Source organism: Sminthopsis crassicaudata, chromosome 2 (genome assembly GCF_048593235.1).
Source record: "Sminthopsis crassicaudata isolate SCR6 chromosome 2, ASM4859323v1, whole genome shotgun sequence".
NCBI classification, from domain to species: Eukaryota; Metazoa; Chordata; class Mammalia; order Dasyuromorphia; family Dasyuridae; genus Sminthopsis; species Sminthopsis crassicaudata.
Window position 1 is genome coordinate 620,220,434 of NC_133618.1, and position 25,535 is coordinate 620,245,968.

The following is a 25,535-nucleotide window of genomic DNA, read 5'->3' on the forward strand; positions in this document are numbered from 1 at the left end:
GAGGTAAACTATCCTATGTTCTTCTAATTTATTTATAATCTCGTTCTTTATGCCTAAATCATGGACCCATTTTGCTCTTAATCTTGGTGAATGGTGTTAATGTGGGTCTATGCCTAATTTCTGTCATATTACAATTTCCAGTTTTCCAGCAGTTTTTGTCAAATAATGAGTTCTTATCCCAAAAGTTGGGATCTTTGGGTTTGTCAAACACTAGATTGCTATAATTATTGACTATTTTGTCTTGTGAACCTAACCTATTCCACTGATCAACTAATCTATTTCTTAGCCAATACCAAACGGTTTTGGTGACTGCTGCTTTATAATATAGTTTTAGATCATATACAGCTAGTCCCCCTTAATTTGCTTTTTTTTTTCCCATTAATTCCCTTGAAATTCTTGACCTTTTGTTCTTCTATATGAATTTTGTTATTACTTTTTTCTAGGTCATTAAAATAGTTTCTTGGGAGTCTGATTGGTATAGCACTAAATAAATAGATTAGTTTAGAGAGTATTGTCATCTTGATTATATTCACTTGGCCTATCCAAGAGCACTTAATATTTTTCCAATTATTTAAATCTGACTTTATTTGTTTGGAAAGTGTTTTGTAATTTTGCTCATATAATTCCTGACTTTCTCTTGGTAGGTAGATTCCCAAATATTTTATGCTATCAATAGTTATTTTGAATGGAATTTCTCTTTTTATCTCTTGCTGTTGGATTTTGTTGGTGATGTATAAAAATGCTGAGGATTTGTGTGGATTTATTTTGTATCCTGCAACTTTGTTCAAGTTGTGCATTATTTGTAATAGCTTTTTAGTAGAATCTTTGGGGTTCTCTAAGTAAACAATCATATCATCTGCAAAGAATGATAACTTGGTTTCCTCATTACCTACTCTAATTTCTTTAATCTTTCTTGACTCTTATTGCCAAAGCTAGAATTTCTAATACAATACTGAATAATAATGGTGATAGTGGGCAACCTTGTTTCACTCCTGATCTTACTGAGAATGGTTCCAGTTTATCCCCATTATATGATACTTACTGAGGGTTTTAAAATATATACTACTGACTACTTTAAGGAAAAGTCTATTTATTCCTACACTCACTAGTGTTTTTAATAGGAATGGGTGTTGGATTTTATCAAATATTTTTTCTGTATCTATTGAGATGATCATATGGTTTTTGTTAATTTGGTTATTGATTTAATCAATTATGCAAATAGTTTTCCTAATATTGAACCAGCCCTGCATTCTTGGTGTAAATCCTACTTAGTCATAGTGTATTGTCATAGTGTATTATCATAGTGTATTATCGTGGGGATGATATTCTGTAATGTTTTTGCTAATATTTTATTTAAGATTTTAGCATCAATATTCATTAAGGAGATTTTTTCAAATAGTTTATATAGCATTGGAGTTAATTGTTCTTCAAATGTTTGGTAGAATTCACATGTAAATCCATCTGGTCCTGGGGATTTTTTCTTAGGGAGTTGATTAATAGCTTCTTCTATTTCTTTTTCTAAGTTGGGACTGGTTTAACCAATTTACTTCTTCCTCTGTTAATCTGGGCAAGCTATATTGAAGGTATTCTTCCATTTCATTTAAGTTATGGAATTTATTGGCATAAAGTTGGGCAAAATAATTCCTAATTATTGCTCTAATTTCCTTTTCATTATTGGTGAGTTCTCCCTTTCATTTTTAAGACTAACAATTCGATTTTCCTCTTTCCTTTTTTTAATCAGATTTACTAAGGGTTTATGTATTTTGTTGGTTTTTTCATAGAGAACAAAACTCTTAGTTTTATTAATTAATTCAATAGTTTTTTTTGCTTTCAATTTTATTAATTTCTCCTATTATTTTTAGAATTTCAAGTTTAGTATTTGACTGGGATTTTTTAATTTGTTCCTTTTCTAGCATTTTTAGTTGCAAGCCCAAGTCATTGACCTCTTTCTCTATTTTATGCAAGTAGGTCTCTAGAGATAAAATTTCCCCTTATTACCACTTTGGCTGCATCCCACACATTTTGGTATGACAACTCATTATGTCATTTTCTTGGGTGAAGTTATTAATTATGTCTATGATTTGCTGTTTCACCTAATTGTTCTTTAGTATGATATTATTTAGTTTCTAATTATTTTTTGGTCTATTTTCCCCTGGCTTATTATTGAATGTAATTTTCATTGCATCGTGGTCTGAAAAGAATGCATTTACTATTTCTGCCTTACTGCATTTGAGTTTGAGATTTTTAATGTCCTAATATATGGTCAATTTTTGTATAAGTTCCATGAACTGCTGAGAAGAAAGTGTACTCCTTTATGTCTCCGTTTAGTTTTCTCCAAAGATCTATCATATCTAACTTTTCTAGTATTCTATTTACCTCTTTGACTTCTTTCTTATTTATTTTGTGGTTTGATTTATCTAATTCTGAGAGTGCAAGATTGAGATCTTCCACTATTATAGTTCTGCTGTCTATTTCTTCTTGCAGCTCGCTTAATTTTTCTTTTAAAAATTTAAATGCCACACTACTTGGTGCATATACGTTTAATACTGATAGTGCTTCATTATCTATGCTACCCTTTAGTAAGATGTAGTGCCCTTCCTTATTTCTTTTAATTAGAACAATTTTTGCTTTTGCTTGATCTGAGATCTGAGATGCTTTTTTGACTTCATCTGAAGCATAGTAGATTCTCCTTCAACCTTTTGCCTTTACTCTGTATGTATCTCCCTGCTTCAAGTGTGTTTCCTGTAAACAACATATTGTAGGATTCTGGCTTTTAACCCAAGCTGCTAACTGCTTCCTCTTTATAGGGGAGTTTACCCCATTCACATTTATGGTTAAAATTACTAATTCTGTATTACTTGCCATCTTGTTAACCCCTGCTTATGCTTTTCTCCTTTCCTTCCCCTTTATCCCCCTCTCCAGTATTAAACTTGTGAGCACCACTTCTCATAGCCCTCTGTTTTTAGTATCCCTCCCCCACCTTACCCTTTTTCCTCACAATTTCTGTATTCCCTTCCACTTAGCTTACTTCCTTCCCTTTTCACTTTTCCCCTCCCACTTTTCAATGAAGTAGACGTTTCACCATAAATGGAATATGTCTAATATTTTTCTCTTTAAGCCAATTCTGATGAGAGTAAGATATATTCTATGTTCATCCCCCTCCATTCTTTCTCTCAGATATAATAGGTTTCCTTTGCCTCTTTGTGACATGTAATATCCCCCACTTTACCCTTTTTCTGGTACAATTTCCTTTCCACCTCTAGTTTCTAGAATAAATTATACATGTGTTCTTTATATATCCTTATAACAGAAATATAACCCCAAGAGTTCTTTTTATCTTTTTAGGTTTCTCTTGAGTCCTATATTTGGAGATAAAACTTTTTGTTTAGTTCCGGTTTTTTCATCAGAAATAGATGAAATTCACCTATTTCATTGAATTCCCCTCTTCCTCCCTGGGAAGAAATGCTGGGTAAGTTATTTTTGGCTGCATACCAAGTTCCTTAGCCAGGTTCCAGGCCCTTCGATCCTTTAATGTGGATGCTGCTAGATCCTGAGTAATCCTTATTGTGGCTCCTCTATATGTGAATTGATTTTTTTCTAGCAGCTTGTAGTATTTTTTTCCTTGGTCTGATAGTTCTGGAATTTATCCACAATATTTCTTGGAGTTTTAATTTTAGAGTCCTGATAGTAGGTGATTGATGAATTCTTTCAATGTCTATTTTACCCTCTTTTTCTATAACTTCTGTGCAATTCTCTTTGATAATTTCCTAGAAAATAGTGTCCAGATTCTTTTTTTTTTTCATCATATTTTTCAGGGAGTCCAATAATTCTCAGATTGTCTCTCCTAGATCTATTTTCCAGGTCTGTTGTTTTCCCAAGAAGGTATTTGACATTTTTTCCCATTGTTTCATTTTTTTGGCTTTGCTTGACTGATTCTTGGTGTCTCCTTGAGTCATTCAATTCCATTTGTTCAATTCTGATTTTTAATGAATTATTTTCTTCACTCACTTTTTTTATCTTTTTCTAATTGTCCAACTGAGTTTTTAAGTGAGTTGTTTGGTTCTATGGAATTTTTTTTCCATTTTGCCAATTTTATTTTTTTTAAGAGCTATTTTCTTTTTCCAGTTCATTAATTCTGTTTTTCAAGGATTTGATTTCTTTATCTACTCTATCTTTGAATGAGTGGGATGACTCATCCAGACTTTCTTGCCAAGCTTCCCTTTCCTTTTCCCATTTTTCTTCTAGCTCTCTTGTGAGAGCCTTTTTCACTTCTTCTATGACAGTCTTATGTGTTGAGGACCAGATCATATTCCCCCCTTTGGGGATTCATCTGGAGACAGTCTGTTTTTAGCCTGTTCAAGGTTTAAAGTATGCTCTCTTTTCATATAGAAGCTATCAATAGTTACAGCCCGGTTTAATTTTTTGCTCATTTTGTCAGAGAAGAGTCAAAGAAAACAAACTAACAACAACAAAAAAAATGCAGTCTGCTTTTTTTTTTGGGGGGGGGAGTGGGGTGGATGTTATTACCAAGCTTCCTCTACACACTGCAGGGGGCAGCAGTGAGGCACTAGCAGGACAGCAATGGTTGCGCTGCATTTGCACTCTGAGACTCTCAGAGTGTGCTGAGACACTCAGGGTGGGTGTGGCCAGGTCCTGAGAGACCCTAGCTTTTCAAGGTTATTGTCTTTACCTCCTGTGTTTATAGCTTCTGTGCTGATCTACTGGCTTGCTGCCAGGGCAAAGTAGTCTCACTGTGGTAAAATTCTCCCCACAGAAATGGCTAAGGTCACACCCCTCTCCCCTCAGGTCTGCTCAGTGTGAGCTGCCTGCTGTACTTTCACTGCCTACTGTGCTCCAGATGCCTGCCTTCAGTCTGCACCTGACCAACTATTGCCACCTGAGAGCCACCTGAGAGCAAAAACAGACCTTTTCTGGGGAATTTCGAGGATATCTTCTGTTGGTAATTATATGTGGTTTTTTTTCAGTCAAGCACTAATTCCGGAGCCTTGTCATGAAAAGACAGAGCTTAAGTAGATGTGCATGTCCTCTCCGCCATCTTGGCCAGAAGTCCCGTTTTGTTTTTAAGGAAGACACATCTTGAAAGTAGAGGGACTCGGGGGCAGAGGAAAGGACAGTGTGGGATGGACAGTATGAAGGCACAGAGAGGGGAGGGCAATGTCAGGAGTGAAGATCTGAGAGAAAGCCTGCATGGCTGGAGGCCAGTGAGCAGGAAGGAGATGAACTAAAGAGTTTGCAAGGTGGCCAGAGGCCAGAATGGACAGGACTGGAAAAGCCAGCTTACGAGTTTACATAGAACTCTAGAGATGATGGGAGAGAATTGATGGGGTCTGAGCAAAGGGAAAGGTGGCAGCTGAGAATGGAGAGCAGGGGTCAGATTCCAGAGCTACTGTGAATACCAAAACAACAAGATTTGGCAAATGACTGATATGTAGGATAAAGGAAAGGGAGAAGATCAGAAAAATGTTTAGATTATAAATCTGGATCCTAAGCTGAAAATATGGTGGGACCTTCAGCATAAATAGGCAAGTTTGGAGGAAGTTTATCCCTAAATCCATATTTTCCCATTAATCTTTCTATTAGACTTATCCAAAGCTGAGAGAGGGAATCTGAAGTCTCGTTACTTGCTTTGCTTTCTAATGTCTTCCTGTAACTTAGATGATGTTTCTTTTGTGAATGTGGATACTAAGGCATTTGGAACATAAAAATTTAGTATTATACTGGCTTATTGTCTGTGGTTTCCTTCAGCACAATGTAGTTATCTTGTTTATCCCTTTTTATTTTTTGAATGTTTTTATTTTGTCAGTATGATTGCAATACTTTTTTGATTCACTAGAAGCATAGTAAATTTTTTTCCAGCCCCTCAGTTTTATTTTGCGTCTGTTTTTAAAATGTGTTTTCTTGTATTTCTCCTTCTTTATCCAATCTGCCATTCTTTTTTGTTTTATTGGATTAGCTCCATTTACATTTTAAGTTATGAGAGCTTTGTATTTTCCTCTATTTGCCTCAAATTTTGATTTTTTTTAAAGTTATGATTTTCCCTTCTTCTATACAATAAGTAGCATGTTTCTTCAATTACTTTACCTTAATCTTTTTAAAGGTAATGCTATTTCCACTGGCTATTTTCCTCCTCATTCTTAATCCCTTTTCCTTTCCTTTTGGGATCTTGCTTATTTTCCTTTTTCTCTCGTTTTCATCTGATTATATGATTCCCCTCATCCTTTCTTTTCCCCATTGTCAAATAGATTCCTCTTTCCTTTTTACCCTTTTCCCTTTCCAAAAAAAATTCTCATGACTGTTCTAGACCTTTATTCTGATTTACAACCTCTATAATAATTTGATTTCTCTATTCTCTGCATTCTCCATGCAATTGAAGTTTCCAAAGTATCCATTCTAGCCTTAGCATCTGTTTCATGAATTCCCCTTTTCCACTGTGCTCACTCCCAGAACAAGGCCAATTATTGCAGGTGTTGGAGAAAACACTGCCCCATAGTCTCTTACCCTGCTCTATGTCCCTGAGATATGCAAGTTCACCACTATTCTACATTCTTCCCTGGTTATCTTTTCCCTGCATGTACCACATGTGCTCTTCCCTGGGGCATGCCCTCCCAGCCAGTTGGCCCTAAGAGAGCCAACTCCCTCCCCCAAAGGTAGGATGAGCGGACTTTTCAAGCATCAGTCCCACAGATCACGCTTACCCCCAGGAGTATTCATTGGTAGAACTCCCGTCTGCCCCTCTCCTTTTAGGGCACTCACGGTAATCTGTTCTCTTTCTAGACCTCAGGGGTCACCTTCCCTCATGGATAGCCTTTGATCTGACCCCAACAAGTCTCTCTCTGCTCCCTTTCCTATCCTCTCTCATGCTGTAGGAAGGGTACGGAGAGGTTCTTTCCACAATGTCCCAGGCCTGCTACTTCATACTCCCATAGGATTTCTTTCTTTCACAATGAATTTTTTTCCCTGTATTTTATTTTCATTATTTTCTGTGTTTCCCCTGTGACCTATATAATATGTGCAAGCCCATGCTTACTTGAGTCTAGGCCGTTGCCTTTCTCACTCTTATTGAACGTAAAGTGTTAGGCTACATACAGTTTCGAAAAGGACCAAACATATTTATTTAACCTGAGCTGATGACATTTATCAGTATTTGACATTTATCGATATTTAGACTATTAGTTTAAACACTGTTTAATTATCTGAAGCTTGAATGCCTGATTTTCTGTTTCCTTGAAATCAGGTGATTTTAGGGAAACATAAACCTTCCATTCCAATCTCTTCGGATAGCAACAACCAATTAGATGCCTCCCCCTCCCCTTCTCAATACTCTCTTATTTGTGATGTAATCTCTTATATAAAAGCTGTGTATCTTTACTACTTCTTTTGCTCTCCTACCCCGAGCTTTCTCTTTTCCTTATCTCACAATGGGACAGCTCATTCTCAGGAGGTTTTAATAAACAACTTTTCTGCCTTCTACTGAGTGATCTCTGAGCAGTCATTTTGGGTAAGGGTCTTCTACATCCCTCACAACTTGTTGTCTCCTGCAGACATCTGGAGAGGAGCCTTTTACTAGTCTTGTTGCTGTCACTCTGTTGCTGTTGTTGATTGCTACATTTATTTATTCCACCTGTATTTATGATTTTGGGGGTGTTTGAGAAGCAAATAAGCTCTATGCTTTTGGTTTCCTTTCTAAACATTTCCCAGATGCCTCTTTGTTATTGAACATTCACTTTTTTTCCTGTGCTTAAGCATGACAGATCACCCTGGACTCCATCGGGAGCCCCACTGCTCTTCAGAATACAGAAAGTTCTAGAACCCTTTATATAAAAGGATCTTTCTGCAGATCTCAATGTAATGTGATGTTGGTTAAGAAATGGAAAGAATGTTAAGAGGAAACATCTAAGAAGAGTTTGTTTTCAATGGAAGGGAATTCCATAAAGCAGATGAGAAACTGTGACAGACCTGAAAAAAGAGGGAGGAGAATGGCTAGAAAACTGTGTTATCTCTGCAGCCAAGGGACAATACCAGGAGTAGAGAATGATAAACAATGTTAAGAACTACAGATATCAAGATGGATAAAACTTGAAAACGAGACACTGGATTTAGTCATTAGGAGGTAATTGGTGACCTTCAATAGAGATGTTTCAATAGACTGATTAAGGGGCAATCTAATTAAAAGAGGCTAAGAGGTGCTGTAAGGGAATTAGGACAAAAAAAGTTTGTTGTTTTTTTTTTTCCCCCCAAGAAGTAAGCAGTAAAGAAGAGAAATAGTCGCTCTATAATTCCAAGTTCTATTATGAGTTATCTGTTGCAATCTTCCATATCCCCTATTTTGATATAGAAGGGGGAATTGAGATTTTGGTGTTTCAGATCTTAGTGTTATTTTCTCCATGTCTGGAACTCTAAATGTGGAAGCTCCCTTCCAGTGAAGTAGATCAATAACTTGTCTTATAACAAACTCTTAGAGAGAAGCCTTGATTGACTTGCTCATGGTCACAAAGCTCGTTTGTGTTAGAAGCACAAGGACAGTCCTAGAACCATTATTCCATACAACTTTCATACTGCTATTTTCTATTATTTCACTGTCCCCCATTTTTATAAATAACTGAGGCAAGGCCAAAGTGGAAAACTAAGAAGAAATGTTTAAAGGACATGAAATAAACAACATGATCACTCAGACAACAAAGACATATATATGTAAAATAACAGCAGCTATTGATTCTGGGAAAAAATGAAATCTCAGAAAGATGGTATAGTTAAAGAGATTAATATAAAATACTTCTAAATCAGCTGAAAGTACTTTACATTCTAATTATACCACTGAACTTCTCCACATCCCCCCACAATCCCAGTTAGCTCACAGTTTTGATTTCACCTGCCACTTTGAACAAAAACAAATAACTCTAGATGTAGAAAAGCTTAGACCTGAAAGATCCTCTTCTTCAACCTATACCTAAATAGGAAACTCATTTGTAACATTTCTGACAGATGGTTATAGCTTCTGCTTGAAGGAATTCAAGTGATGGAAAGCTATCTCATACTGTAGTCCATGCCATTTTTAAACAACTCTTTTTTAGGGTAGCATTCCTTAAATGGACTGGAAGTTGATTTGACAGTTTCCACATATGGGCTCATTGGGACCAAGCAAAACAAATCTAATCCTAAAAAAAAATCTTCATAAGTTAAAGACAGCTATCACGGCTCTCCTAAGTTGTCTTTTCTCCAAAATAAACATCTCTATTTCCTTTAACCAATCTTTATACAAGATGGTGTATGGTTCTCTCAGCATGTTGGTCATTATTCTTCGGAAACTTCTAGTTTGACAATGTTTTTCTTCAAATGCGCTAAAAAAAAGTATTTTTAATATGGACTGTTTTCCAGTCACAATTGTTTCTCATTCTGCAATTGTGTATTTTTTTTAAATGTCAAGTTTTACATGTTCTTACTAAATTTTGTTTCAGTCCAAAATTCCAGACTTTTAACATTTTTGTAGAGCTTTTATTCCATAATTAGTTATTATTCTTGGGTTCATGTTATCTGTAAATTTGTTCAGTACAGGATTAAGAGCTTCTTATAAATCACTGACAAAAATGTTAAACAGAAGAGATCATACATGTGACTATGTGTCACTAGACACCACTATACTATGGTGACATTAACCCACATTCATTGGGTACAGTCATTCAATCAGTTCCAAATCAACCAATCAATCAACAGGAATTTGTGAAGCACGCTCTCTGCAGAAAACAATTTTCATTTGCCAGGAGTTCACATTCTGACTTTCCTGTGGATCTTCATTCAGGTCATGCCTATTAACTCTAATTTCACCTCTAGGTTCCTCCTCTTCTTTTTCCCTTGTGATCTCATCTGCTCCTAAGGATTTAACTCCTTTCTCTATGCAGATGACAGATTATTTGTATTGCCCTGGGGTCTATTAGGACAGCCAGTCTAGATGTCTCAGCCTGCCCAGAGAAGAGCTCACGTTCCCTCCCAAGCCCTTTCTTCTTCCCTTCTCTCTGACTGTGGAGAATACCGCCATCCTTCCAGTGAGCCACCTTAGAACCCAGATGCCACCCTGGACTGCTCTGTCCTTCCAAGGGCACCACACCCAACCACTGGCCAGCTCTCCTTCCCTGTTCTCCACAATGCAGCCTGTGCCAGGCCCTCGGTGCTTCCTGGGGTTCGCTTGGCTCAGTCTGTCCTACACTTCTAAATGATCTCCCTAAAACTCAAGTCTGACCAGTCTGCAGAGGACTGGAACTCTGAAAAGGAGTACTTGATGCAGATCTAAGGCTAAGTACCTACTCAATGTGGGATAATGACTCTATAAACATATACTTAGATGACAGGTGATATGATGGCTCTCCTCACATTGGTACCTGCTGAATGTGTTGTGGTGAGGTCATTGGAGGGAAGGATTGGAGAGTGGAGGGAAAGTAGAGTCTGCTGCAGGACACTCGGGAGGGAAGACTTCAGGCTCCATCTGTGAAGAGCCGAGTGACAGCTTGCCTGCCTCCTTCACTTCTCCTAAAGACCAAGGACTCTGACTGATCCCGAGGCCTTCCAGAGAGCTAGACTGGACATGACATTTGGTGCCCAACGTGGACTAAGGACCTGCACGCACCTCGACTGATGCAATCCTAACTTCAGTGGAGAAGTCCCTGTAACCCGGAAATAGGGTGAGTATAAACACAGACAAGCAGGAAACTTTGTTAAGGGCTAAAGTAGTCACCTTTGTTTCCTAGCTGAAATGTTTCCCCAAGGGAAATGTGAAGAAAGCATAATTAGGTTAATGAAGAGCCAAGGTTTGTTAGTAACTCAGGATCAGATCCTTGGACTTTTAGAAAACATTAGAGTGAATGTCCCCTTGGTTCTCATTAGAACCAGATAAGTGGAAACTAATGGGAGAGCAACTATTTGAATATTATGAAAATAATGGTCCTGATTGAATTCCTGAAGAAACATCCTATATAGACAATATAATACAATTGCTTTTAAGGAATTACATAAATTTTAGAATAAGGGAAAAGAAGAAAGAGCAGGAAGGGAAGCATACTGATAAAGCAGCTGAAAGGTTTATAGAATTAGATCTTGAGTATTGTAAGCACAGCAGGACAAGGAAGTGTGAGGAGAAAGAGGAAAAGGGGGATGGGTCTGACAACACAGCTGGGGGGTATAGCCAGTCAGACCAAGTTGAATACCATCCCCCATCCCCACCTCCTATTTCACCTCCCCTATATTAGAGCAGGTGCCCTTAGGGCTTCCCCATCTTCTGACCCTCCATCAGTTTCGCCTTTGTGGGTGGAGGGAGAAGGAAGGGGAAGGGCAGTGACACCATCACCACTCCCCATATAGAAGCCCTGCCCAACCCCTATGACTCAATTACAAAAGGCACTAATTAAAGCCAAAGAGGAAGGGCAGAAAACATCTCATTTAAGAATAGAAACGTATCCTGTGATTCAACAGTTTCACTCTTCAGGTCAAGAAAGTAGAAAATACACTCCTTTTGATCTAGAAATCCTCAAAGACCTGAAAAAGGCTTGCATCCTTTAGGAGGCTACATGAGTTTATGTTAAGATGTTATTACAGAATTTGACTAGGGACTGGAAATCTATAGCAAGGACATGCCTAGAACCTGGACAAAACTTGTGGCTTTCTGAATATAGTGAGCTCTGTAGGAGACAAGCCCAACTAAATGCTCATAGTGGAGTTAATCCTCCAATCACCTATGACCAACTAACAGATGTAGGCTCTTATGCAGACATTTCAGTACAGATTAATTACCCCATAGCAGCATTTGAGCAAATTGCTCAAAACATGGGCTTTTCTCCCCGGTAAAAATGACAAGGGTGAGACCTTCATAAAAATGAACCTTCTTTTTTTTTTAATTTTATTTAGAATTTTTTTTTCACAGTATATATGCATGAGTAATTTTTTTTATAATATTATCCCTTGTATTCATTTTTCCAAATTATTCCCCCCTCCCTCCATTCCCTCCCCCCGAATGAAAGGCAATCCCATACATTTACATGTGTTACAATAAAACCTAGATACAATATATGTGTGTAAATACCATTTTCTTGTTGCACATTAAGTATTAGCTTCTGAAGGTATAAGTAACCTGGGTAGATAGACAGTAGTGCTAACAATTTACTTTCACTTCCCAGTGTTCCTTCTCTGGGTGTAGTTGTTTCTGTCCATCATTGATCAACTGGAAGAGAGTTGGATCTTCTTTATGTTGAAGATATCCACTTCCATCAGAATACATCTTCATACAGCATTGAAGTGTACAGTGATCTTCTGGTTCTATTCATGTCACTCAGCATCAGTTGATGTAAGTCTCTCCAAGCTTCTCTGTATTCGTCCTGCTGGTCATTTCTTACAGAGCAATAATATTCCATAACCTTCATATACCATAATTTACCCAACCATTCTCCAATTGATGGACATCCATTCAACTTTTAGTTTCTAGCTACAACAAAAAGAGCTGCCACAAACATTTTGGCACATACAGGTCCCTTTCCCTTCTTTAGTATTTCTTTGGGATATAAGCCCAGTAGTAGTATGGCTGGGTCAAAGGGTATGCACAGTTTGATAACTTTTTGGGCATAGTTCCAAACTGCTCTCCAGAATGGCTGGATTCTTTCACAACTCCACCAACAATGCATCAGTGTCCCAGTTTCCCCACATCCCCTCCAACATTCATCATTATTTGTTCCTCTCATCTTAGCCAATCTGACAGGTGTATAGTGGTATCTCAGAGTTGTCTTAATTTGCATTTCTCTGATCAATAGTGATTTGGAACACTCTTTCATATGAGTGGAAATAGTTTCAATTTCATCATCTGAGAATTGTCTGTTCATATCCTTTGACCAAAAAATGAACCCTTTGCTGATTTTGTGGGACGTTTGCAGACAGCTGTCATACGGACTAATGGTGAAAATGCAGTAACAGACATTATGTTAAGGCAACTTGCTAAAGAAAATGCTAATGGGATTTGTAGAAGAATTATACTACAACTACGCAAGGATACCCCTTTATAGGAAATCATTAAGATGCTGTTCCTCAGTAAGCACAAATACCTGGTATGGTATACATATGGAAGGACTGGTAGACACAGCTGCAGATCATAGTCATTAGAGGTGCCAACTGGCCCAGTCACTGGCCAAAGACTAAGGCAGACACCTACATGTCTAGTGTAGGAGGATCAATAGCAGCTGAAGTTAGTGCTGCCCCTTTGAGATGGACTTTTGAAGGTGAAACAGGAGTTTTTACTCCTTTTATAGTTGAAAAATTCCCCACTAATCTGTAGAGAAGAGACACTTTACAACAATTAGGGTTAAAAATAAGTACTTCGATTTTTTGGCAGGGCTGCTGCTGAAGGCCTGCCAACACTTTGACCTGTTCCCATCCAGTGGAAAACTGATACACAGTGTGGATAGAACAGTGGTCCTTAGGTAGCGATAAAATTCAGGCCTTATTAGATATAGTACAGGAGCAACTTGACCACTTAGAACATTCTCCAAGTTTTTAGAATTCCCCAGTATTTGTTGTAAGAAAGAAATCTGGAAAATGGAGGATGTTGACTGATCTAAGAAGAGTAAATGAACAGATGGAAACTATGGGAACTCTTTAGCCTGGACTTCCATTTCCTACTCAATTGCCAAGAGAATGGCCTCTATGGGTTATAGACATTAAGGATTGTTTCTATTCTATCCCTCTTGATAAGGAGGATGTGAAAAGATTTGCCTTTTCAGTACCCAGCTGAGCCTTATAAAAGATATGAATGGACAGTTTTGGATGCTTGATCCCAGTGACCTAGAATGCAATACATGTGATCTGGGCTAGTAAACTCAAATGAATTAGAGCGCAAAGACACAATCTGGGTGATCTGGACCACAAAGACATGGGATCTGGGCTAGTTAATCTGGGTGATCTGATAAAACACAAAAGGCATGATCTAAAATACATAATCTGAGTGATGTAAAACACAGACACATAGTGCAGGTGATCTAGAACAGTGGCATGTGAGTTGGGCTAATCTGAGTGATCTAGAACACAAACACATTATCTAGGTATCTAGAACACAAAACATGTGCGATCTGTAACACAAAGATACTTAAGCCCAGTCATCTAGAACACGATGCATGTGATCTGGACTAGTTAACTCAAGTGATCTAGAACACAATGACACTTCATCTGGATGATCTAGGAACACACAGACGTGATCTGGGCAATCTAGAACACAATTACATACAATCTGGATTAGTTAATCTGGGTGATCTAGAACACAGAGGCATGAAGTAAAATAGGTGATCAAGAGATCGAGAATGCAAAGAAACCTAATCTGGGTAAACTAGAATGCAAAGATGCATAATCCTGGTGATCCAGAATGCAAATGCATGTGATCTGGGCTAGTCAACTTGGGTGATCTAGAACACAAAGAAACTCAATCCAGGTGATCTAGAACATAATCATATGTGATCTGGGTCAGCTAATCTGTGTGATCTAGAACACAGAGACATGATCTAAATTAGGTGATCTGGGTGATTTTGAATGAAGACATGTTATCTGGAGTAGTTAATCTGGGTTATCTAGAACACAAAGTCATAATCCAGATGATTTGCAACACAAAGACATGTAATCCAGGCAATCTACAACACAAAGGCATGACTTAAAGTAGGCAATCTAGGTGATCTAGAATGAAAAGACACAATCTGGGTAATCTAGACCACAAATGCATGCGATCTAGGCTAGTTAATCCGGGTGATCTAGAACACAAAGATGTGTTCTGAGACACATATTTTCTGGATCCTCTCTCTAAAGAATACTCTTTTTCTAGAGTTTCTATCCAGAGAACACTCTTCTAGATTCTTTTTTTAGAGTTTCCATCTAGAAAACACCCTTTCTAAATTATTTTCTGGATCTTCAATCTTTTCTAGATCATCAATGCAGAAAATCTAGAACACAAAGAGTTAAGTATCTTAAGTACCATGGTAAGTTGGGGAGAAAAGGAATTAAGTACTTAAGTACCTTGCTGATGAGAAGGGGTATGGTGCTTTTCACCTTCAAAGCTCCTTTTCAGTTCTGCCTACACCAGAGCATGAGTCCTTAGGGTATTCCCCATCTCCTGGCCCTCCTCCCTCAACTCCGCCTTCGTGGGCTGGAGGAGGAGTTTGAGGGGCAATGACACCTTCAGTACTACCCATGATGCAGTTTTGACCACTCACTATGTGCTCATTACAAGAGCTGAGCCCAGGGCCCCAGGCAAAAAAAAAAAAAAAAAAAAAAAAAAAAAAAAAAAAAAAAACACTTGGGGCATGATGGCAACCCCTGTTACACCCGGAGAGCCTTTAGAAATTCAGTACTCAGACATGACCAGTCAGCCAAGAAGCAACCTGATGGAAGAAAGGGATTACAATTGGGGAGAACAGAGATGTATGCAGCTGGGAAAACTGAGATACCCCCTGGAAAGGTGAAATCTGTTCCTCTCCAGCCTATGGATCCCTTGCCTCCAGGCACAGTAGGCTTGACCATTTCACCTCCTGAGAGTACTTACAAAACAGTGTTCATTCATACACTGATGTGGGAGACTGGGGAATGTGTAGATAATATCCCAATCACTAATACAGGTAGACAATGTGTAACTTATCAACCAGGGGAAGTAGTGGCATCAGGTTTATTGATACATACCCCTAATAAGCAATCTGGTGACAGTCACCCATGTTCGGACTCCAAGCAGCAAAACCAAGGAATATACTGGACAGCAGCTGTGACAGCTGATCGACCTATGCTCACCATCTATATAAATGGCATACAATTGGAAGGACTGGTAAACACAGGTACAGATCATACAGTCATGAGAGGTACCAACTGGCCCAGTCACTGGCCAAAGATTAAGGCAGACACCTACATGTCTGGCATAGGAGGATCAATAGAAGCTGAAATTAGTGCTGCCCCTTTGAGATGGACATTTGAAGGTGAAACAGTAGTTTTTGCAGTTAAAAAATATCCCCATTAATCTATGGGGAAGAGACTATTTCTATTCTATCCCTCTGAATAAGGAGGATATGAAAAGATCTGCCTTTTCAGTGCCCAGTGTTAACTTAGCTGAGCCTTATAAAAGACAGGAATAGACAGTTTTGCCACAAGGAATGAAAAACAGTCCTACTATGTACAAAATGTATGTGGCTGCTGCTCTTGCTCCAGTAAGAAAAGCATTTCCAAAAGTTACATTACATGGATGATCCCTTGGAGTATACACATGAGGACCAAATGTTAGAAGCATGTCTACAAAAGACCATAGAAACACTACAGAGTGTTTCTCTATATAATTGTATATAGTGTATAATAGTACACTATACAATTGTATATAGGCCCAGAACAAATTCAAAGGCATGCTCCTTTTCAATATTTAGGATATGGAATATACCCTAAGGTGCTTACAGCACAAAAACTTTCCTTAAGAACAGAGAAGTTGAACACCTTAAATGACTTTCAGAAACTGATAGGAGATATCCAATGGATGCGTCCCGTGCTAGGCTTGACTACCTGTCAATTGCAGCCATTATATGACATTTTAAGGGGAAACAGTGCTTTAAATTCACCACGCCAGCTTACAAAAGAAGCTCAAGAGGCTTTGAGACAAGTTGAACAGGCTTTATCCAATGTGGTTGAAAGAGTCACTCAAAAACCCTTGGAAATACCAGTTTTTGCTACACAAGAGGCACCCACAGCAGTCCTTCATCAAGGAGACAGTGTGATAGAGGGTGAACCTCCCAGCACCATCAGAACAAAGCCTTACTCCTTACTCAGCGCTTGTGGCTAGAATTTTATTAAAGGCCATTAAGCCAGCAGTACAATTATCTGGGATAAGACCTGACAAGATATATACCTTTTATACAATGCACAAATTAATGTATGCTGTGAACCCATCCTATTGCTCTAAATTTTACACACAGGTGTCTCCATTAAATATGGAGCTATTACATGTTACCCAGCTATTACATAACTGGCAATGGATTCTTGAAGAAAAGGTTTCTAAGGTTCCTCTTAAAGGACCAACTATCTTTACAGATGCATCCAAACATAATATTTATGCTGTATACACTCGTGACTTAACTATAAAGAGAGTAGTCAGAACTTCCTTTCAATCCACTCAGCAGAACGAATTGCATGCAATCATCCTAGCTCTTATTATCTAGGAGATATAAACATAATATCTGATTCAGCCTATTCAGTAAATATAATACAAAGAATTGCCACAGTCCAAATAACATATGTAGCTTCCAAAATATATATCAGCTCTTTAAAGAACTTTCAAGAGCAAGTGAGAAAGCATCCAGGTAAGATTTATATCTTGCATGTCCACTCTCATAGTGGACTTCCAGGTTCTGTTTTTGCTGGTAATTCAAAGGCCGATAGACTTCTAACTATGTTGGCCAATAATCCTTTATTTCAGGCAGCCCAAGAATCTCATTCTAAATATCATCAGGCTTCTCGAGCTGTACATTTATGATTTGGAATAACAAGAGAAGCAGCTAGGAGCATAGTAAAAGCCTGTACAGCTTGCCTTCCTTTCTATACTCCTACGCTCCCTCCAGGGAAGAACCCTCGTGGTTTGAGACCCAATGAAATTTAGCAAATAGATGTGATCCACTGTAAAACTTCTGGTTATCTGTCTTTCATCCACGTTGTGGTAGACATCTTTTCAGGATTCACTTTTGCAGTACCAGCAGCAAAAGAGACAGCCTGAGTGGTCACTGAATTCTTTATACAAGCATTTGCAAGTATGGGTGTGCCACAAGCAATAAAAACAGACAATGGAACTGCATATACTTCTAAACTTATTGTATACTTTTGTGCACAGTATAAGATTTTACACACCACTGGCATACCCTTTAATCCTCAAGGACAGGCAATAGGAGAGAGGGGAGAGTAACCCTAGAGAACTTCTAAATCTAGCTCTTTATACTCTTAACTTCTTGATTTTTTGACAAAGATGCACTGGCTCTGGCAGATAGGTTTTATAACCCACCAGAAGGGCAGTGTCCAGTACGAGCAACTCCACTGTCTTTAGATAATCACCAGGTCATGTGGAGAGACCCAGAAAGTGGTGAATGGAAGGGACCAGATAGGTTAACTGCTTGGGGGAGAGGGTTTTCTTGTATCTCTACAGATGGAGAAGGAATCAGATGGGTGCCAACGAGCCGTATTCGCCTTGTCCTTCAGAGAGAGTTGGAGCAGACCCTTGAAATGAAGGAGAAGACCCAAGAAACATCAGGTGTTTCCATTGCTTATTCTGCCCATCACTGAAAGAACATGACGGTTATGGCAATTGACTCATGGACATAAAAAAATTAATTAATGAGACTGATCCAGGACTTGAAAACCCTCAGGAATCATTGGAATCCCTGAGATGTGATAAGATTGTTGTAGGACTTGAAAACCCTCAGGAATCACTGGATTCCCTGAGACATGATGAGACTTTTGCAGGACTTCAATTTGCAAGGATCATTGGATTCCCTGACACAGGAAGTAATGGACAATAGATTGGTTTTGGACTATCTCTTGGCTGCTTAAGGAGGCGTACTTGTGATTGTTGTTTACATACCCTCCTTCTAGCACTTCTGGAAATCTTTTACACCACCATGTTGATTCATATTGTTTATTATATCACAACTTGCATGTACAATTCATGTTTGTTACTCCACATTGAGCCTGCATTGACTGTGGGGAGAGTCATCACTGCTAGCCTGTGCTTTATTCTATGTGCTTGTGTAATACCCCCCATGCTGATGGATTTGTGTATACCTGTTTCTAATAAGACACTTCAGCCCAGAAACCCGTTAGCAATATCTGGCTTGACTGCCCATTTCCCTTTGGTGTTTTTCACCTCTCTTCCTGAGAAGTCAGGGTGGGGCGTGACCACCTATGTTCTAAAACAAAAGAAAGTGGGAGATGTAGAGGGCTAGAACACTGAAAAGGAGTACTTGAATCCAGAACAGTAGAGCACTTTAGGTTAAGTACCTATTCAATGTGAGATAATGGTTCTGTAAATATATATTTTGATGATCTGGTGATGTGATGGCTCTCTTCACTATTGGCCCCTGCTGAATGTGTTTGGTAAGGTCATTGGAGGGAAGGATTGGAGGGCTGAGGGAGAGGGTCAGAGCCTCTTGGTGAGGAGAGAAGACTTCAGGCTCCACACTCCAGAGTCCAGGATCCATCTTTGACAAGCCCCATGACAGCTTGCCTGCCTCCTTCACTTCTCCTAAAGACCAAGGATTCTGATCCTGAGGCCCTCCAGGGAGCTAGCCTGGACATTACAATGTCAATCCCTGTTCAATTAACTCCTCTTGTTCCTAGAGTCACATAAACTCCTGCTTGGTACTGAAAGCCTTACATGACCTGGCCCCTTCCTATTTTTCCAGTCTTCTTTTAGGCCCACATCTACTCCACAATGAAACCCAGGGACACCTCCCTCCCTTCTGCTTCTCACATAAGATCTTCCATCTTCTGTGCCCCAGGCCCTCACATCTCTTTACCTCTACAGGCAGTTGGTCTGGACCCCTCTTCATGTTGCTTAGTCCTTCCTCTGTTGATCACCAGGCCCATACATAGATGGTTTGCACACAGTTTGCTTAGAATGTAAGCTCCTTGAGAACAGCGACTGCACTGTGCCTTTTTCATCAACTCAGTGCTAATGAGTCCTTAACAGAGAGTAAGTGCTTAACAGAAGCTAGCTGACTGACATCTCCATCTTTCCATCTCTTACAGGTTCACACTGCCCACTTAATCTTCTGGTTATCAGTTTGTAAGCAGAGGAGATTGCCAGACCTCTAAGGAGCTTTCCACTCCAGAGCTAGGGTTGTGTGACACTCCAGAAGACTTGTTGATTTTTGATATTATTATTATTCCTCTTACTAATCTCATGCATAACAGAGATGACAGCCTGAGGGAAGCTTTCACCTCTTTGACCATGAACAACAAGGGCCTCAAACAGTTCCCAACAGAGAACTAGCACCTGAGGCTTTGTATGGGCCTTCCTGAGCAGCTGGGCGGCTGCAGGCCTGGGGTCAGGAAGACCTCAGGTCAAATCCAGCCACAAACCTTACTAAGTGACCCCGGGCAAGTCACTGAACCCTGTCTTCCTCAGTTTCCTCATCTGTAAAACGAGCTGGAGAAGGAAGCCAAGAGCAGAGCAGAGTGCAGAGTCAGAAGAATTTCTCTGGACCTTAGCCCGACTGCCTGCGCTCTTTGTGATGCCGGACAAGCTAGTGAAACACTCTGCCGTCATCTGTGTCTGCAGAACCAGTGTCACCTTGGCATGTCACTCAAGAGGCAGGAAGAAAAAAAGAGACCAAATAAAGGTCTGAGCACCATCTATGAGTCTTAATTGATTAGTTAATTAGGGTGGTCAAGAGCTCGGCTCAGTCTAGTCTAATGCAGGTAAGCTGCCTCCAAGTGATGCTGACTTTCCTTCATCAGAAATCTGTCCTGCTGTTCTGCCAGGATCCAGTCATGTTCAGCAACCTTTCTTCTCTGAATAATCAAGACCTTGAAGGCCTTTGTATCATTTCTCCCCTTCCCCATGATTTTTTCCAACAAGTTCTGACAGCAGTTCAGTAGTCACACCTGGAAATTTCTTTCCAGTAAGCTGAGATGTAGGTCACTTAAATGTGGAGACTTGAATTCATTGAAAGCAACGATTGCTGGCTCCTTGCATTTCAATTGCTCCTAACAGTTTTTGTTCTGTCCCTTCCAATGTGAAGATCCTTCACTTTCGTAAAAACAAGAAGCCAAACAGGGATTGAGAAGCTCTGCCTTCTTTTGTTGTCCACTACCATTACCCCCTCTATCTTGGGCTACACTTGTACTCATTTTTGATCATTATCTTGTCACCAACCTAGCTTTAAAAAACCAAACCCTTATTTGCTTTCTCTGGCATTCATTGCAATCCTCCATTTTCTCCTGTTCCTGGTATTTTCTTACAAAAGTATGATATTTTTTCATATTTTTAAGTTTGGAGTTAGTTGATAAGCCCTCTTTGGAGTCACATTCATATCTTCAAACAGCTTCCTTTGTTTTTCCTCAATGTGTTTGTATCACAATTTTTTTTTTCCTGGAGGGCAATCAATCAATCCATTCCTCAAACTACTTCCCTTACAAAATTTTAGATTGTGTAATCCTACCTATTCTTCTCTGAATTTTCTGAAATCTGCTTTTCTTAAAGTAGGACATATTAGAATTATATTCCCTTATCTATCATGATAGTCACTTATTCCTGCATTTCCGGTTTTATCTGAGTAACCTGTCTTTATTACTCAGCATCACATATGAGTAGCAGTTCCCTTCATCACTCCCTCCACAAAATTACCAGAAAGGAAGTTCAAGAATTTCTCAGTATCTTATTTTAATCACTACTATTACTTACTGCTAGATTCTACCTCATATGCCAGCTTTGGGATATCACTCCAGAGCTCATCAGCCATTTCCTCCTCTCAAACAGACTGACTCCTGTAAGAATATTGCTTCTGTTTGTCCTCTATTGATTCTTAAATACTCTACCATGTCTTCCCTGTTCCCCAAAGACAAATAGATTATTTTTTGTGGAAAAAAAAATACTTGGATTTTCCCATACGTTTAAAAAGCTACTCTAATATTCCTTTTATCTAAATTAGATATTTCTTTAAATAAGATATATCTTGTGGTCATATTCCAGGCATTTATCACATTCTACCAAGTCACAGTGAAATCTATGATACTTAAGTTTCTTCCTTACATCTGGGCCATTATTATTCACATCTCATTCCTTTTGCATGGGACAGCAGGTTCAACAAGTAAGAATTACCTGGACACTGGACTAGTTTCTCAAAAGAGAAGGTCTTGGGGCAGCTAGGGGGCGCAGTGGATAGAGCATCAGCCCTGAATTCAGGAGGACCCGAGTTCAAATCTGGTCTCAGACACTTAACACTTCCTGGCTGTGTGACCCTGGGCAAGTCACTTAACCCCAATTGCCTCAGCCAAAAACTAAACAAAAACAAAAAAGAGAAGGTCTTATGATTGTATAAAGCAGTACAGGATCAAGCAGCATTAGGGGACTGATTGGTCTAAGGGGATACTTGAAGATGGGTGTTTTATAGGATGAGAGATGTTTATTCTGCCTGTTGGTTAGATACTCTCAAGGGCGATGTTTTATTACTTCTTAAAATTGGTGAAAATTTGGGAAGAACAAGGAACATATATAGCAGGACCCAAACACCCTGGCACCCTGTCCAAACTCCTTGCATCTGGGTGTGAGGTCAGCTAGGTCCTGCTTACCACAACCAGTGCCCTTACACTTGCCCTCATAGGCAACAACAACTTGTTTTCCTTCCCCTACTCCTAATTACAAACAAAAGGCTCTGTTGGGGCCCTTGCCACTTGGACATTTTGTGTGAGTTTCTATGCTGCACTCTTGACAGGTAAGTTAGCTTTAATCACATGTTTTTATGTCATAACAGATGCTTTAAAGAAACCATAGCACTTTACTTTTATAAAGATGGCAATAAAAATGCACACACCTGCTACAAACACCCTGAGTCAGAGGAAAATAGCATAGAAGAAAGTAGCAAAAAATAACTTGATGACTAACCACTTGACAAATCTATACAATCCCTAAACCTCAAGTGCCAAAAGAACTTTATATTTCTGCATCTGATAAGGAACAGGGTACCAGGTGACGGGCTAAAACTTTATCTTAGCTCAGTTTTTAGAACTTCCTATTTCAGATTCACATTTTCTAGAGCTGATGTTCTTAACCCAGTGTCCATAAATTTATAATAAAAAAATTCTGTCATTATTTCAAATGTTGTTTCCTTTGTGATCCTATGTATTTTATGTATTTAAAAACATTAATCAGCAAAGGGGTTCAGAGGCTTCCATAGAATGTCCCATGACACTGAAAAATGGTTAAGAACTTCTGTTTTAAGCATAGGTGGTTTTTTGTTCTGGTAAACTTCAAATTACAACGCTTGCAAGTCAGGAGTGGAGGAAGACTATATGAAGCCAAGAGATGGTTCAGCAGATCATAACAAAATTTTGAGATAAAGGAATGAAAAAGATCACAAACTCCTAATTTAGCATTGAAAGTAATATGAGACGTTATCTCCTTACAAGTGAGGAAGCTGATGCCCAGTGTCACTGAGGTCACAGAGCTAATTACTGTGAGAGATGGGAACAGAATCTAGGTCTCTTTACCACACTATTTCTATTGTATTATTTAGCTTTCAATAAGTACTGACAATTATTAACTATTTATGCTAATGAAGGAAAAGAGCCTTAGAAAAGGGATTTTTGAAATGCATTTTTAGACACTGATTTGACTGAGTAGAAATTACATAAAAAAGTTTTTCCAAATAGACGCGCTGTGCAGATGGAACCCTAAGGAGGAAGGATTTCACACTTGCCTTGCTGTAAGAAAGGGGCCTCTGACTTGGGACCGAGGCAACTGCCCTGGGCTGGGGAGGAGGATTCTGCCCCCCAGAATCCTGCATACTGCACGCTCTTTTTCTCCATGAACTGCCGTGACATGGCTCTCTCCTCTGGCTTCCCGGAATCTTACCTGTCTGACTGTTCCCTTAAAGCATCCTCTGAGACAGCTCAGTCATGTCATGCCCACTAACTCTGAAGGTTTATTTTAATTAGGACTGCACCATTTATTAGTGGGCAAAAACAAACCAAAAAAAAAAAAAAACAAACCAAAAACAAAAACAAAAAAAACATGTTCTTTGGACTTTGTTTTCTTCATTTGTAAAATGAGGGTCAGTCTAGGTGACCTCTCAGGGCTTTCTAGTTCTAAACCTCCCAAACAATGTGTTGGGAGATTCAGAGAAGTCTTTCCAGACTGTGTGGCCCCTGGGTCAGCCCAAAGGGAAGCCCAGGGCATTCCTGTGGGATCCGACTGTGCATACACCTTTCTCCTCTCCTTGACCTGTTACTTATTGGCAGTTTTCCTTGGTTTGTTCTTCCAAGGAAAGTAGAAATGAACTCAAGAGTTCAAGTTTTAGGATTCTGTTTTGGAGGGTCATTGTGATCATTGATGAAACTAAGAGGTGACTCCAAAGTTCTTATGGATTCCTCAAAAAAAAATCAAGGGTACAAAGGAAAAATGGGTGGACCTTTCACAAAATAGAGAATTTTCAAGAATTCCAAATGAAAAGAATAGAACTGAGTGGAAATTTTGAGATGCCAAGAGAATACCAACATATAAATTACATATAATCAGCCAGAAGAGGAAGTGATAAATTGTTTACATTCTAAACAGGGGTCCTTTCAGAATTTTAAGGTTCATAAAGTTGAGTGTAACGTAACACAGAGAGAGGACCTTGAGGTGCTCTGCTTAATTTTGATGGTTTTGGGAGAAGGAAATGAGAGGAAAAGGAATATAAGCCAAAAACAGAATTAAAGGGAAGAATGTTATGTCACAAAGAAGGTGCATGAAATGAAAAAATTTTAAGCACAGAAGAAAGCACTGGGGAATAGGCATCCAATCAATCTTCCTTTCATCTGAACTGGACAAAGGAAGATTAAACACCAAAAAGCATAGTGTACAAATACATTAAACTCAACAATGAAATATGTAAGAACAGGGTTAGGAGAGATTAGCAAGCAGGGGAAGACAGGGAAGGGAATGGTCATAAACAAAGTAAATTACAATGTGGGAGGGTATATGTGAAGGGAAGAACTAAAAAGAAAAATCTGTGTTCAGCAAAGGAAGAGAAACAGACTGATCCAATTAAAGATCACTACTGTGGAACAAATTCCTTCATTTTCAATATTTGGGGTAAGGAAAATGAAAAAATTGAGGACAGAATGAAGAGTTATACACAATTAACAATAACTGTGGATAAGAACAAAATGAAGTCATAGGGATACAGTAGGTAACTGTCAAGATTTTCAGACAACTGGAATAAGACATGATAAAGAAAACATGCTTAAAGGAGATATAAATAATTGATCAACAGAAATATAGATGTGCTAAACAGCATAGCATCTAAATACTGAAATGAAAAATTAATTGAACTGTGGAGAAATAGGAAATGCAAATAATAAAACTAACAGGGGACTTCAGTGTACTCTTTTTAGAACTAGACAAATCAATCCTCTCTGATGTTTTGCTAGGCACATGACAATATTCTCTTGTTTTGTTTCATTTAATTTTGTATTACTTTTCTCATTTTCTTTTTTCTTATTCTGTTTCTTTAAGTTTTTCCCCAAATATAGTTTATTTAAATTAAAGAGTTAAGATCCTAAATTGAATTTTAGAAAAAATATTTAGAATTATGAGGAAATTATCAAAGTTTAGAAATATCTCTAGCAATTACTGGGATTAAAGAAATGGAATTAGAGAAAAATACCTATTTTTCAGCTGGACATGGCAGCTTTACAGAAATTGGTCATGTACTTTCATAAAAACCTCAGAAACAAATGCAGAAAAAGCAAAAATACTAAAAATTGTTTAAATGAACTGAAGATTA

General features: G+C 38.7%; 2 protein-coding genes across 2 annotated transcripts in view; one reads left to right on the forward strand and one right to left on the reverse strand.

Moving 5' to 3' along the window:
* The window catches only part of NPTN (neuroplastin), a 103,532-nt gene extending 80,667 nt beyond the window's left edge, over positions 1 to 22,865 (forward strand). Inside the window, exon 8 of the mRNA XM_074296244.1 lies at positions 19,795 to 22,865. The gene's annotated coding sequence lies outside the window, so the exon portion shown is untranslated. The remainder of the gene's footprint in view (positions 1 to 19,794) is intronic.
* The window catches only part of REC114 (REC114 meiotic recombination protein), a 111,315-nt gene that overhangs the window by 14,030 nt on the left and 71,750 nt on the right, over positions 1 to 25,535 (reverse strand). The window lies entirely within an intron of this gene.